We start from the raw sequence: 16470 nt of genomic DNA, 5'->3' as shown, positions 1-16470 counted from the left end.
TTATCATGATTTCATTATAATAAGCGGATCCATTAATGATTGATTTCTATGTGACAGAGGGGTTTGGGCATGTGAAGGAAAGGTGGACCAGAGAAGTTAAGCAAATTATCAGAGGTCACTTAACAAGACAATGGTTGAACTAAGATGCTGACCTAGGACCTTTCTTTCAAAGTCTATTGTTTCTGCTTCCTCCATGAAAAAAGTCCTGGGGAACAAGAGGAGCCTAGGAAAGCAGCAAGAAGAAATGCCAGTAATCCATCTTTCACAGGCTTCTTCCAAATGAGTGACAGTAGCAAAGGTTCTGAGTGAGTGTTCTGAGCTCCCGATGGGCTCATTTTCTCCAGTGAGCAGCTGAGGAGTCCTGGCTGTTGTTCCTGGCTAGGGAATTCAGTTACTTTCTGCACATCAGATCCACTAGCTTTATGGGAAGCGGAAAGGTCCCTACATGTACAGTCAGAAGTACACACTTAGGGACACATGAATATACACATGCACTTAAAGCGTGTGTAGATGCAAGAGCACACAGAAATGTGATTTATGTTCAAGCACACAGAATCAAGTGATTCATACTCTCACACATATGAGAACACAGAAACATATGCAGAACATAAGAGCACTGTGGTGTTTAAAAAATTTGAAAGCTATAGTCTCTGGGTAATTAGTAATTTTATTAATAATGCTAGAATTTCAATAAAATAGGTCACTGATACTCTCAAATGCCAAAGACCCTCATGGCTGTGGGCTCAAGGCTTATATGGCCTTGGATAAGTGGGTGTTCCAGAGGGTGGTAATCAACTCTGGCTAACAAGTAACAAGAGAATGAATATTACTATGAGGGGCTAGACCTATTCTAGTGAACCTTTATTATATCATTTACTTCTAAATTACCCTGCCTTGGGCGATCTAAAAAAAAAGAATCTATATCCCTCACCAAGCCTGAGCAGAAGACAACAGGCCAGGAGTTTTGCCTTAGACTAGAAGTCTGATCTTCTTGGGTGGATTAGCAATACTTAAAATGAGGAGAATGTTAATCCTATCTTTCCATCAGCCCTATCCCTGAGAGATTGGACAGGGGAAAAACAAAAAACAAAACAAAACAAAACAAATTGGGTCTCCCCAGTTTTAATAATTAGATATTAATATGAGAGGGAAATAATTATTTTTCTCAACACATCTGTATATATGCAACTAGGCATTTGGTCAGTCAGTTAATAAGCATTTAATAAGTGTCTTGTATGTGTCAGATGCTGTGCTAAGAGCTGGAGATACAATGAAAGGGAACAAGAACAACCCCCAAAAAGTCTCTGCTCCTTGAGAAGATCACAGTCTAATAGGGGAGATAATATGCAAACAACTGTGTACAAATTAGATACACTGGATAAACTGGAGATAACCAACAGAGGGAAGGCACTAGTATTAAAAAGGATGAGGAAAGGCTGTTGTAGAAGGTGACATTTTAAGCAGGGCTTGAAAGATGCCAAGGAGGGCAAGAGACCGAAATTTGAGAGGAATAAATTCCAGGCATGGAGGACAGCCAGTGAAAATGGCTGGAGAAGGGAGATGTGGAGGTCTTGTGAAAGGGAACAGTAAAAAGGCCAGGTTCACTAGATTTCCAGAGCATCTGAGAATGGGGAAGAAGAAGGAGGTGGTATAGAGTGTAAGAAGACTGCAATGGATGGAGCACTAGCCCTGGAGTCAGAAGTACCTGGGTTCAAACCTGACCTCAGACTCTTACTAGCTGTGTGACCTGGGGCAAGTCATTTAACTGCCAAAAAACCGCAAACAAACAGTAAGAAGACTGGAAAGGTAAGAAGAGACCTGGTTATGAAGGGCTTCAAAAGTTATATGGAGGATAGGTATTTGATCCTGGAGATCTGCACTTTAGGAAGATTGTTCAGATAACTAAATGGAAGATGCATAGAATATAGGACCCTGTACTTTGTTTCAGGAAGATCTGAGTTCATGTCCTGCTTTTGATACTTACTAGCTGTGTAACTCTGAAATTGAGAGGCAAGAGTCAACTATAACCCCAAGCACAGATGCTTGTATGGACACAAGGGACTATATATCTGCACGCGCACACACACACACACACACACACACACACACACACACACACACTAGTATACAGCAAATCACACACAGAAACACATGTACATAAGGCATATGCATACCTAGACACATAAACACCTCTATAGTACTTGAATGGAACCCTACCCACATGCAGTCAATGTGGACATGAGCAGAGGGCATGTGAGTATAAACATGAAAGCCTTTGAATGCCTATGGGCATACCATTCTCAGAGGATAATAACTGGTCATTAAAAAAAAAAGAGGTCTATTTGAAACATTGATTTTTGAGATAGTCAGAGCTGGGTAAATAAAGACAGAGTGGTATATAATAAAGGCTCAGCTCACAAAGAAGCAGACACAGACTGGAGCTGGGCCCTGTAGGAGACAGTAAATGTTTACTGCATCTAGGAAAGGAAGGAGTGGGGTTAGAGATACCCAAGTTGCATTCTGTCAACAGCATGTCGTAAATGTGTCTGGTCACATTCTCTGAGCAGATACCTCCATCTCCAGGAGAGATCAGAGGAGACATGACTGGTATTTGTTCCGGGCTGGCAAAGGGTACCTAGGTGAATCATAGCCCAGAATTTGCCTACCTGCTTGAGCAGGTATGGGAGGGTACTGCATATATTGGGTTTTGTTTTGCACTGTAAAAAAAGTTCTCACTGAAGATGTAAACTGCCTTTGTTTACTTAGTTCCTACTGAATCTGGACAGAGCCCTAACCCTCTCTCACAGACTACACCCTGACTCTGGCCCCAAACTGAACTCAGACTCAGGCCACAGACCCAGAACAACTCAGACAACTAGAATACACAATGTTGTCTGACATTGTAAAGATGTTAGAGAGACACACTACTTCTTAAAGAAAGAAGTAGTTTATTATAATGTGTAGTAACTAGCTCTAGAATTAGGAGACAGATTCCAATGCCACAAAGAGATGTACTGGCTGTGTAATCATGGGTCATTTACTTAGCCTTTGATAGCCTCAGCGCCTTTAGGTATAAATGGGCACAAGAATGCCTATATTACCTCCTTTATAGGGTTGTTGGGAAGAAAGTTCCCTAAGAGGCACCATATAAACATGAGGTTTTTTTTATGAAATGTGAGGACGTAGGTCCTTCCTGAATGAGAGTGCAGAGAGTCTCAAGGAAGTCTTCTTTGGGAAGTAGCATTTCAAATGGAATTTTAAATATGGCTAGGAATTTAAGAGGTGGACAAAGAGATTGTCAGAGAATGTTCCATGGGGAAGAGATTTAACTAGTAAAGAAAGTTTGAGATGAATGAATGAGAGAAGGAATGAATGACAAAAAACAATAATAAGTTACTCTGCTGCATCAAGTACTGTGCTAAGGGTTAGGGATCGAAATACAAACAAGTTGTGCAAGTGTCTCAGAGAGCTTACATTCCAACAGGAAAAGATGATTTTTATAAGAGAGTGGCAGCCAGGGTGGGTTGTTTTGGTCAGGGCAGTCACAGGTCAGGATGATCGGAGGTGCAGCGTCATTGACTGGGGCAGTCTTTCTAGGAATGGGAGGGTTGATTTGATTACTTCTCTCATGGATAGAGGTAGAAAGCAGGATGATAGGAACAAAGCAAGATGGGACAAAAGTAGACTGTCTGCCAGCGATGTCTGGAGAGCAGTGTGGTGGTTGTGGTTCAGTCTCTCAGCTGTAGTGGTAGTTGAAGTACAGGGTCAGAAGTTAGAAATTTAAAAGCAGAAACAAGGCATGGATGTAGCCAGGTGTACTTAGGTGGCAGATTTCTTTTCCAATGTGGTCAAACTATAAAGTACATAAGACAGATTGCATAGCATAGGGATAGACTGGAAGACTTGTGGTCAAGCCCTGGCTCTGATACATTTTGGCTGTATGACTCTGGGCAAATCACTTAGCCTAATTCAATCAATCAATACTTATTAAATGCCAGACACTGTGATAAATGCTATGCTCTAGGGGAAAAAAAAAAAAAAAACAAAAACCAAAAAACAAAAAGCTATCATTCTATAATCTGTTGAGGTGTTACCCTCTATTGGTAGAAGGATTATCCTTACCTGGGAGTTCCCTATACTAAAGAAATCACAGATCCAGTCCTTATCCCTATGCAATAAAATATATGGGGGAGAAGGTCAAGTAGTAGACATAGTATGGGGCAGAGAACACTTGGAATGTCTGGCAGAGGATTTTGAGTGACGCTGTGGGTGTAGTAAAGAACCAATGGAGAATTGTAGACTGAAGACATATGACTTTTATACTCTATACATAAGAAAGATGGTTCAGGCAGATATAAAAGGCACAGATCAGAGAGGAAAAATTGGAGATGGCTAAAGACCTGTTATGGTGGCAATTATTGGTGGCTCATCCCCTGAAATCTTACAACTGTGCAGATTGACTCAGCTCGGACACTAATCACTTTCTTAGTTCCCTCAGTTGCCTCTCCCTTCTGATTGGAGGGCTGGATGGCAGAGCAGTAAACTCCTGCCAATATCTTCTTTTCCAGAGGGTTCAGAACTTTCCAAACAACCCTTCATTTTCCATCAGTGTCTCACCTTAGTCTGGACTCCATGAAATAACCTACCTGCTCCCTTCCCCACCTTTTCAGCTTCCTTTTTTTGTGTTGTCTTCCCCTGTTAGACTGTAAACTCTTTGAGGGCAGGGACTATCTTTCTTTTCTCTTATTTGTATCCCCAGCACTTAGCACAGTGCCTGGTACATAGCAGGTGCTTAATGAATATTCATTGCTTATTGGCTATTGTAAAATATCCCAGATGGGTGGAAATAAAAGACTGGACTAGTGTAGCAAGGATGAGAATAGAGAGCAACAGGAAGGATGTGAGAGAACACTGGACCATAGGTTTAGTGCTAAAAGGGACATCAGTCTCCTGAGCCACAGCTTCACATTTTAGAGATGAGGACACTGAAAAAACCAAGAGACATTACGTAACTTTCTCCAGCCTATACAGGAAGTGAGAAAGCCTGGATGTGAACCTAGGTCAAATGAGAATAGATTTAGAGCTAGACCCCAATAAAAGCTGTAAAGTTTAACTCTGTCATTTTAAAGATGAATAATCTGGTATCCAATGGTGGTGGTCCTCATCTGAGGTCATAAGGTTGTGATGTTGGATGAGATTATTATTATTACTATTATTATTTCCTCCATGCATTTGCTCTAAAATGAGGTAGAATTGCTTAGATTTGATAAATGATTGGATATGGAAGGTGAAAAGAAAGTTATTACCAGAATTAGCCACTGAGGATAAATATATTTTCAGTCATCAACACTCTTACTGTTGCAAAGAAGGACTGAGATCTATGTGTGTGTGGAGGAAAAACTGCCCTGAGGAAATCAATAACACCCCAAGTATTGACATTAGAATGAAATCAAAGTCCCCCACTTATGTCTGGATGAGAGTGGCACTTCTCCAATGGAGAGCTGGCTTCAGTAAGCAAGAAAGACAAGAGAGTTTTAACAAATCACCCTAAAGGGAGAATACATTTTCAATATTTTATCTTTGTGCAAATGTGGAGTAATACTCTGAACACACTCCCAGCTATTTCGATGTTTGTTTTCTTTCTTAAGAGGAAAAAAAAATTAGTTTGTGGACCCATGAGATAAATCCCATTGCTTTAAAGTGGTAGACTCTTCTGGTTAAAATTAGCCTGGATAAGCCATGACTGAGGCTGCTCTGGAGTGCCTAAGAAGGATATATTAATAAGGTCTGTTATCGAGACAAAGGAGGTAAGTGACCTTGATAAGGCACACAGCCTGTTTTCTCCTATGGAAGCTGAAAGAGTTAGATGAGGGAAAGTCTTTGTAAGGGCCTTTCAAGCTCTAAGTATTATGATCCTATAACTCTGCTACCCTTGACCTGAGTCAGGCTGTATCAGGGGCACTGTGGCCAGTTCTGTGCAGCACGTTTTAGGGAGGACAAACTGGAATGTGCCAACAAAGAGCAGCCGGGATAGTGAGAGGACTTGGAGAGGAGTTCATGGGCCATGACACATTTAACTTAGCCAATTCCTCAAACTGACATTGGCAGGACCCTGTTCACCACTCTGTGGAGTATCAGCTAAATTGCTATGACTCAGATGAAAGCTTCCTGATTCTGAGTTCAAATACTGTTTCTTACTCATTACTACCTGAAGGACCTTGGACAAATCACTTATCCTTTCTGGGACTCAAGTGCTTTATCTGTACAACGAGGAGGGTTGAGCTAGGTGGCCTCTAAGGTCTCTTCAAGTTTTACCTTGATATCCATGTGACTTATTTTATGATGCTTGCATACCTTTTCATCTCACACTTGAGGATGAGCCCTGTCCTTGCAGTATACTCTGAGGGCATAGGATAAAGGGATGCCATTGGGCACTGGGGGCTCTTTTGCTGTGGCCAATCCTATGGTGAGCTTTCTGTCTAATACTTTTGGTCAGTGTCTCAGTTGCAGTCCCTGGGTCTGTACTAGAATGGCTCCTTCATATGAAAAGACTTCTAGATTGGAATGAGAAGACTGGGACCCAGAAATGCCATTGACCAGTCTCAGAAAGACTTCTAGATTGGAATGAGAAGACCGGGACCCAGAATTGCCACTGACCAGTCTCTTTGATGTCTTGGAGACTTATTTTTCTCATCTGTAAAATGGGTATGATGATATTTGCACCTGCTACCTCACGGAGTTGTTGTGAGTATGTTGCTTGATGGATGGTAAAGGGCTACAGAAACGTGAGCAAGTGAGCCAGGTTGACTAGAAACCATGGCAGAGGATGATCAGTAAGAGTACTGGGTTGGGGGGAGGAGGGTAGCGGAAGACTTAAAGGGGAAGTAGTCACAGTCTTCAAGTATCTGAGGCCCTGGCATGGGGCACAGAGAACAGACACATTCTGTATGGCAGAATTGGGGAAAATCAAGATCACTGTAGTTTGGGCATAGATGAGAGGCATAACAGAAGGTATTTTAACTCAATAAAAGGAAGAGCATTCTAATGATTAAAGGTATTCTCTAAAGGAACAGGCTGCTTTGAAAGGGATTGAGCTTCTCATCAGCAAAAGTATTCAAGAAACTTCCAGGATGCCATCCACACTACCCTGTTTCCATCAGTTTTTCTGAAATCATCTTGTATTCACTTTATATCATTATGTATACAAAGCACATATGGCTTGGTCAATAGAGAGCTGGACTAGGAATCAGGAAGGCCCAGGTTCAATCCTTACTTCTGACATAGTCTCTGGGTGGCCTTGAACAAGTCCTATCTTCTCAGTGCCTCCAGTTGACTCTCAAACTGTGAGTTGTAGGGAAGGTGCTGATCTGATCTGATAGAAGAAGTTCCTCTCTGGGAGTTCCCAACATCAGTGAAAACACACACACACACACACACACACACACACACACACACACACACACACTGTACACATGTCTGTATACGCAAATGTATATATGTACATATATAACATTTATAGAAAAATCTTACATGTTATACACACTTATGTGTACAGTGTGTGCCCCCACCCCATAAAAGTTAAATTTCCTTAGGATTGGGATTATGTCATTCTTGGTATTTCCTCTGCATAAGCAGGCACACAGAAGGTGCTTAATAAATTCTCTTTGATTTATTGTCACCATACTCTGGTGTCATTTTTGATTTTGCCTTTTCCTTCCTCATCCCACACATCTCTTCAGTGACCAAGTCTTGTTAGTTATTGAATTCATGTGCTCCTCTCAATTCCTGTGACCACCTCCCTCCCCAGCCTCATTCAAGGCCTTAACACTTCATGCCTGGATTATTGAAATAGTCATGTAATAGATCCCCTAATCTCCCACAATCTCTTCCATGCACACTGTCCTAGAAAGTTTCAATCGTCCCCTATTGACTAAAATATAAAATCCAAACTCCTCAACTCGACATTCAAGGTCCTTCATAATCTGACTTCGAATTCTCCTTCTTCCAAGAAGGCCTGCCTGATTTCCCCATCTCAAAGTGATCTCTGCTCTAAGTTCCACCGTCTTATGCATATACCTTTTGGTGGGCCTTATTACATTTTACCTAATTTCTTACATAACTTTCTTCTACTGTTGCTAGATTTTAAACTTCTGAGCGTCAGAGATGGTTTCTTATTCATTTTTGCCTCTCTCCAAATACCCGGCACAGGGCCATATGCGCAAGTTTGTTATGGAATGTTTGTTAAGGAATCAGATCATAGAATAATGCAATCCTAGAGCTGTCATTAGGATCTCTGGTTCCCAGGTCCAATTCAGTTGGGACAGAGTGAAAGAATACACAGTAGATTTGAGGAGACCTCAAAAAGATCCCAGATAACTTCTTCAGTTAGAGAGAGACAAAGACTCCAAAACACCCCAGCAGGCAGAAACCCTTACACACTGTCCCTCAGTATATCACATAGGGAGATACCCTGGTAGGACAAGGACAGGACAACTTTCACCTGAGGTCCTGGAAGTTATTGGCATCCCACCTGAATGAGTAAGGCCAACATCTTCCAGGACTGCTGATTCATGATCCCCTCTCTATGCATGAATGTGTGGTTTGGTTCCTCCGGCCTGGCAGTGTAATGCAGAACATTTCAGAGTACTGAGGAGAGTCATGTTGAAGTGATCTTCACTTGACACTGGCTATCAGTCACAGAGTTTATTCTATGACCCTAGGGCATCATTTCCAATTCCTATCTCCCAAGTCCCTCAGAGGAAGCAGGACAGGAGAGACATCAGGTGTATGCTTTTGTTTGGGGGGAGATTGGAAGGCGGACCCTAGGGTTGTCAATCTCCCTCTTCGCCCTGATGCTCTCTTCTTTCTAGGTTTTCAGCATACCATTCTCTCTTGGTTTTCCTCCTGCCTATCAGACCAGTCCTGAGTCTCCTTTGCTGGATCCTCATCTAGATCATGCCCTCTCTCTAACCATAGGTGCCCCTCAGGGTTCTGCCCTGGGCACTCTTCTCCCTCTATACAATTTTATTTGGTAACCTCATTAGCTCTCATAGATTTAATTACCATGTCTCTGCTGATGATTCTCAAATCTACCTATCCTTCCCTAAGCCCTCTGCTGACTTCCAATCTCACATCTCCAATGGCCTTTCAGTCATTCCAAACTGGATGTCCATCTTAAACTCAACATATGCCAGAATGAATCCATTCATTATCTTTCCTCCCAAATCCTCCCCACCTCCTACCTTCCCTATCACTATTGAGGACAACAGCTTCCTCCCATTCTCTCAGGCCCAAGACCTGGGAGTTATTCCAGATTCCTCATTATCTCTCACCTCTCCATACCCACCTTCCACCAAGCCCTGTTGATTTGCAATATTTCTCAAATAATCGCCTTTCTTTCTGACACTGCCACCATTCAGGTGCAGGCCCTCATCACCCCATATCTGAACTATTGCAATAGCCTGTTGTGTGTCTGCCTGCCTCAAGTCTCTACCCGCTCCAATCTGTCCCTCAATCAGCCATTAAAGAAATTCTCCTAAAGGGCCTGTCTGACCATGTCACCCTCCACACACACACACACACACACTTAATAACCAATGGCTTCCTATTGCCTCCAAGATCAAATACAATTTTCTCTGTTTGATGTTCAAAGCCCTTCATAACCTATCCACTTCCTACCTTTCCAGTATTCTTATACTTTACTCCCCACCATGTACTCTTTAATCCAGTGACACTGGCCTCTGGCTATTCTGTGAGTAATTAACTCCATCTTTTCACTGGTTGGAAGAGAACTCAAAGGGTATCTAGTCAAACCTTGTTCTGGTCAAAAATTCTCTCTACAAGGTACCTAAGCCAGTAGTCACTAACCAACTTGAAAATCTGTATGATGGGGAACTCATCTCCCCATCCCCAAGGTTTCCTGAAGAATTCCTCATTCCCCCTCCTTAAAGTGACCTATTTAATTATGAGGTGATCCAAATGGCTAGAAAGTCTTTCTTCATATATAGTCAATGCCTGCCATCCTATAATGTCCTAGTTGTGTTATTTTGTGTCAGGAAGAACAACTTTTTTTTTTTCTACGTGACAACCTGTCGAAGACTTGAAGACAGCTAGTATGGTTCCTCTTAAGTCCTCTTCTCTCCTAACTAAACTTCCCTACTTCCTTTAACCAACTATTACATAAAGGTCTTTCAGATATATAAAGGCTGTGAGAGTCTCCCCATCCCCTAGTCTTTTCTCTTAGAGGCTAAATATCCCCACTTCCCTCAGCTGATTCTAATAAGCTTCATTATTTAGTTGACTCACCATCCTGACCAGTCTGTCTTTGGCTATGCTCCACCTTTTCCATTTGAGTATGGGAGTAAAGAGGCTGATGACGAAATGAGCCCTTCAGGAGTAGAGGGACCATGTTAGAGAGGAGAAGAAGGGATTGGAGAGAGAGAGAGAATAAAGGAGAGTGACAGATGATGAATGATGAGTATAGAGAATGAATTCCAGAGTGAGGGGTTGAGCCAGACTCATAAACACAGAATACTGGAGCTAAAGAGTCCTTAAAAAGCATCTAGCCCTGCACTCTTACTTTATAGATAAAGAAAATGAAGCCTCACAAGGGAAAATGACTTTCTGAAGGTTGGGCAGCTAGAAGAAAACAAATTTGGGATTTGAACCCACACTTCTGTAACTCCAAGGCAGTTTCTAAAACATTTCGAGTATTAAAAGGACTTTCAAGTGGAAGATGGAACAGATGTTCTTCTTAGCCACAGAGGTCTGAACTATGGGCAGTGGAAGAAAGTTATAGTGAGGTAGGCTTTGGCCTGGTATGAGGAAGAACTTCCCTGGAATCAGAGCTATTCCAAAGTGGAATGGAATGCCAGGGGCAGATGTATCTCCCTCACTTGAGAAACTCAAACAGATCCTAAATATACTTCAGCTGGGGGTGTTGTAAAGGCCATTAATGATTAGGCTAGGGTTGAACTAAATGCTCACTGAGTTCTCTTGTCACTCTAAGATTCTATAATTTTAGCTAGTAAGGACTCAGTGGGAGGCATTGTGGTGTAGTGGGGGGAGCACTGGCTTGGCAGTCAGAAGGCTGCTACTTATTATTGGTTATTTGACTTTGGAAGAGTCATTTAATCTTCCTGGGCCTCAGTTTCTCCTTTTGCAAAATCAGGAGATTGGACTTGATGATCCCTAAGTTCCTTCCTAGCTTTGACAAGCTATGATTCTTTGGAGAAGGGAATGACAAGACTACATGTTTTGTCAATATTGCTACTGTCAAAAGCTCTGGGCTGACATAATGGCCTGTGCCCCAGTGAAGGAATAATTGTCATGTCAGGCCACAAAGCCTTGACAGCCATGCAGATTCACAGAGAAGAAGGTCTTTTGGGGGGACCTCTTCTCCTGGGGCTTAATTTTGTCTCTGTAGTCAGGAGCTGGCAGAGAGAGAGAGTCCTTCCTCTGTCCTCTCTAACTATAGTAGAAAGGATGCAGCCAAATGAAAATAAAATCCTGGGAAGAAGAAAAAGAAAAAAAAAATACTGCTTTGAGATGTTTGGCTCCCCATAGGCAGCAAAGCCTGTTACTACCAGGACCAAAACCTATCAAGACAGGGATCCTTTTTTATTGCTTTCCCTTGGAAGCCAAGAACTATTCTCCTTTATGTGTGTGAAAGAGATGCAACTGTTATTGATTATACACATGCATCATATATGATATACATATGTATGAATGGATGAAGCATTTATTAAGCACTTACTATATGCAAAGTACTCTACTTAATATTGAGATAGAAATAGTAAAGTAAGACAGTCCCTGTTCCCAAGGTGCTCACATTCTGATGGGGAGACAAAACGTATGGAAAGTTTCAGCTACAAGTCAGATGAAAAGGTCCCACAGGCCTTAGGGTGCAGCAGCAAAACAGAAGGTAATGTCTCTTCTTTAATGTCATTTACACTGAAAAACATCCTATCTCTGTGCTAAGGTGGTGAATATTTTTCTTCCCATTTGACAGTCTTCAGTAGCTGTGGCTGTAGCCTCTGCAGGAGTGGTTTCCAAATAGCATCTCTAGTTGCTTTCCAGGATGATGGTTGAGGGCACTGGGCTAGAAGCATTGTTATTCCCAAAGCTCTTGGGTTTAAGGAGGCTGAGTTATCTCCATCAGGGTCAAGGGGGAGATGGTGGTCAAGGTGGTGATGTTAGTTTGACCTGCCTGGCCCCTTCTATCTCCTGTACCTCCCTCAGGGAGAGGCTGGCTTGCCTGTCCTGATAGTGGCAGTTAGGAAGCACTTGGTAGAGATGGTAGGCACTCTTCTATTCAAGAGGCTGAGAGAAGTCGAGTAACTTAGCCAGGGTCACACATCTAGTAAATGTCTGAGGATGGATTTGAACTAAGGTCTCTCTGACCTCAGGAAAGGTGTTTTATCCACTGTCAGGATTTCCTGTCCCCTATTATAACCACAAAGCTTCAAAGTAGGAAGATAGCACAGATTATACCTAATACAACCCTTACATGAACTATGTATTCTGGGGAGTGTCTGTGTATGCAGGGAATGACAAATGGAAATCTCACCTCCAAGGTGACACATTCTGCTTTGGGACAATTTTGCCCATTAGGGTATTCTTCATAAGATCATTTTATCAGATGGGACCTTAGAGGTCTAATGTCTACTTTACTGAAGCCTTTATACAGGACATATTAAAGTATTAAAGCTTAAAACTGCCCTAAGACTTTTGGAATAGCCTGTATTAACACCTTACAATAGGGCCCAAATTTCTCTCCCAAATGTATTTCCAATCCATACTGTACACACTGCTCCATTAATCTTAGGATCACAGATTTGTAGATTGAAAGGGAGTTTAAGGATTATGTAATTTAATCCCCTCATTTTGAAGGAAGGGATATGTTGTTGTTCAGTCCAACAGGGATGTTGCGAGGAGCAAATGAAATAGCTTATGTAAAGTGCTTTGTGATCTCTAAAGCACTACATAAGTATTTTTATTGTGGTTCAGTTGTGTATGATGCTTTTTGACCCCATTTTGATGTTTTCTTTGCAAAGGCATTGGAATGGCTTGCCATTTCTTCTCCAGCTCACTTTACAGATGAGGAAACTGAGGCACACATGGTTGAGTAATTTGTCCAGGGTCACACACCTAGTCAGCGTCTGAGGCCAGATTTGAACTCAGGAAGATGAATCTTTATGGTTCCCAGCTCAGTGCTCTATCCACTGTTTCACATAGCTGCCTGTAGCTAGTGTTACTGAGTCCCCAAAAGAGGAAGTGACTAGTACAAAATCATACAGGTAGTAAATGACAGAACCAGGATCTGATGCCAAGCATTTTGACTCCAAATTCTATGCTCTTTTGACCTTGACATAGCAATTTTTAATCTTACTAATGCTCAACTCTGATCACATCACTACCCCAATCTGGAACCTTAAATGGTTCCCCACTGCCCACAGTATAAAGGTTTAACTCTAGATCCTGGTATTCAAAGTTCAGTTATCCACATTCTGACTACAAACTACTTTTGCAGCCTGATCTCCCAGTATTACCTGTTACATATTTTCTTCATTCCACAGTATCACCTTCGTGTTCCAACTTCTGTGTCTTTGCTCCCTTGGTAACTCCCATCCCCTGAAACTTTGAAATCCTAACCATGCCCAGCTAAAACATCACACACACACAAAAAATCTCCTGATGCCCCTGTTAGCTCTAGGGTATGTGACTCTGAATTTTATGGGAATGGAAAGGAAGACCATTCCTCAAAAGAAGGGAGGAAAGGAACAAAGGATCAGAGGGATTCAGAACCAAGCCCAATTTGACCTCAGTGGACCCACCACATGAGAAACCTTCCCTGAGAGCAGGTATAGACTGGAAACATAAACATGGTCAATCAAAGGATTTAGATCAGTTTCTGTATGATGAAGAAAGCTTAGAGGGTCTCTTAAAGGAAAATTCAGTGGACTTCTCTAGTAGCATTTCTTCCAAGATGTCTTCCTGGAGCCTCCCAGTCAGTAAAGGTGCTTCCCCTCAGATGTTACAAAGCTCTCTTTTATCTTGATTCTTGGGTACCATTTTATATTAATGATCTGCATATGAACCATAGCCCTCTATTTTATTGTGAACTCCATGAAGGCAGAGACCAAGCGATGGGAGCATAGCATCCTAAACTCATAGCAGGAAGGTACCTCAGAGATCATTGAAACCAAGTCCATCATTTTACAAATGAGCAAACTTGGATCCAAAGTAATTGACTTGCCCAGGTTCACTCAGCTAGGGAATTCTTAGCTAAACTTTAATCGCCTCCCTGTTCCCAGGTCCAACACAAGCCTTTAAATGTACTTTGATAATCAGTGATATTATTGTTGTGAGTTCAGTTAGCCTTTCCACATTGTGGGGGTTAGGGGCACCCTAATTGCCCTCATGATCTGGAAAATCCATGTAAAAATTTTGGCCCTCCCTTCACATTAAATAAGTCTGAATTATACTGGTATTAAAAGATAAAATAGATATAATATGTTGATATTATATAATCCCACACATATATTTTATGCATTTCTGAGTTTCTAAGCTTTTTCTATGTGGTCTGCCAGCCTTTGCATGTTGTCTGCAGCTTCTGCAAAACTCCACACAATTCCTATTTAATTTCTTATACCAGTCTGCAATATATCAAAACCATGATGGGGAAAGTCAAGATGTAGAAGGGATAACTGTACACTTTTTTTTTTTTTGGTGAGGCAGTTGGGATTAAGTGACTTGCCAAGAGTCACACAGTTAGTGAGTGTTATGTATCTGAGGCAGGATTTGAACTCTGGTCCTCCTGACTCCAGGGCCAGTGCTCTATCCACTGCACCACCTAGCTTCCCCAACTGTATTCTTTCCAATGGAAACCCAATCACTCCTACCAGTGCTATACACCTCTTTTCCATGTCTTTCTGTAAATCATTCATAGGTAGAATAGCCAATGTGACGGAAGCCTTCTTATAAATATTTTTTGTTTAAATAAAAAAAATATTGATAGCTTTTTTTTACATCATCCTTTCTAAAACTATTCTTTCCCCACTCAGACAGCTATCCCTTATTACAAAGAATGAAAAAGAGAAGAAAAAAAGTAGTCCAACAAAACTAACCAACATAACAATTAAGTCTAATGGTCTACTCTATACAATGCCTCCCACTCTTCCTGTAGATCTCTTTGCATTGTGTAGATAACTAATAATTCCACTGGGGACTTTCCACAGATTTTCCTGACTTTTTATATGGCAAGCTGGTCTTTGTGTGTGTGTGTAGTTGTACATATATCTAATAGCTTTGTGGGGTTTTTTTTCTGCAAAATTATTCATTGGTGATACATTGTCATCTGTTCAACCCACAATATACCTGCTTCTCTAATCTTTTTGGGTGACCCTCTACTTTAATTCTTTGGAAACTATGATATTTCATGACTTACAGACATGTGCCACTGGAAGAAAATTGTTAAGAGGGGGGTGGAGCCAAGATGGCAGAGTGAAAGCAGTGACTTGCTTGAGCTCTCCCCAAACCCCTCCAAATACCTGTAAAAAAAGGCTCTACCTTTCCCTCTCCTGCTGCTGGAGGAGCCGGCCACCACCATGAATGACACTGTAACCTTCAGAACCAGGAAGTTCATGACAAACAGACTTCTTCAGCGCAAATAGATGGTTATAGATGTCCTTCATCCTGGAAAGGCCACAGTGCCCAAGACCGAAATTCAAGAAAAATTGGCCAAGATGTACAAGACAACTCCAGACGTCATTTTTGTCTTTGGATTCAGAACCCATTTTGGTGGTGGCAAAACAACAGGCTTTGGCATGATTTATGATTCCCTTGACTATGCAAAGAAAAATGAACCAGAGCACAGACTTGCAAGGCATGACCTGTATGAGAAGACATCTAGAAAACAGCAAAAGGAATGCAACAACAGAATGAAGAAAGTCAGGGGTACTGCAAAGGCAAATGTCAGTGCTGGCAAAAAGAAGGATTAAAAGGTACTATGGAAGATGTTTATCCGTGAAGAAAATTTTTCATCAGAGCATAAATAAACTATGTAAAACTTAAAAAAAAATGGCTATAAAGAAATTCTAAAGCAGCAGAAACCACAAAAAGACAGAGTGAAGCAAATTTCCATCCCAAGACAATCTGGATGATTGCTCAGAAAGGTATATTATGCAGGGCTGGTAGAGGAGCACAGTTTGGTGTGGGTGCGCAGGCCGCAGCGGACCTAGAGCAGGCCTCAGAGGATTGAATCACAGGCAGCTATGGTGGTTTCCAGACATCTCAACCCATGAATGCCAAAGACAACTTAGAGGGTTAGTGGGAAAAGTCTGTTTCTGCAGTGAGAGAGGAGCTAGGTCTCAGAGCCAGTTTCAGAGCACAGAGGGCAGAGTGCGGGTGCCAGGGCGGTGGCTGTGTCCTGAGCTTCTGGCCCACAGACTGAGGGGGAATCCAGTGGCT

At 41.8% G+C, this 16470-nt stretch overlaps 1 pseudogene; it reads left to right on the top strand.

Annotated features, from left to right (window-relative positions):
• The first annotated feature begins 15575 nt into the window (after positions 1 to 15575).
• Positions 15576 to 16075, top strand: LOC110214411 (small ribosomal subunit protein eS24 pseudogene; annotated as a pseudogene).
• Positions 16076 to 16470: the final 395 nt, after the last annotated feature.

Source organism: Phascolarctos cinereus, unplaced genomic scaffold, assembly GCF_003287225.1.
Source record: "Phascolarctos cinereus isolate Bilbo 61053 unplaced genomic scaffold, phaCin_HiC Scaffold_4;HRSCAF=312, whole genome shotgun sequence".
Lineage (NCBI taxonomy): Eukaryota > Metazoa > Chordata > Mammalia > Diprotodontia > Phascolarctidae > Phascolarctos > Phascolarctos cinereus.
Note: the sequence above shows the minus strand (reverse complement) of the source record. Positions and strands in the feature narration are given on the sequence as shown.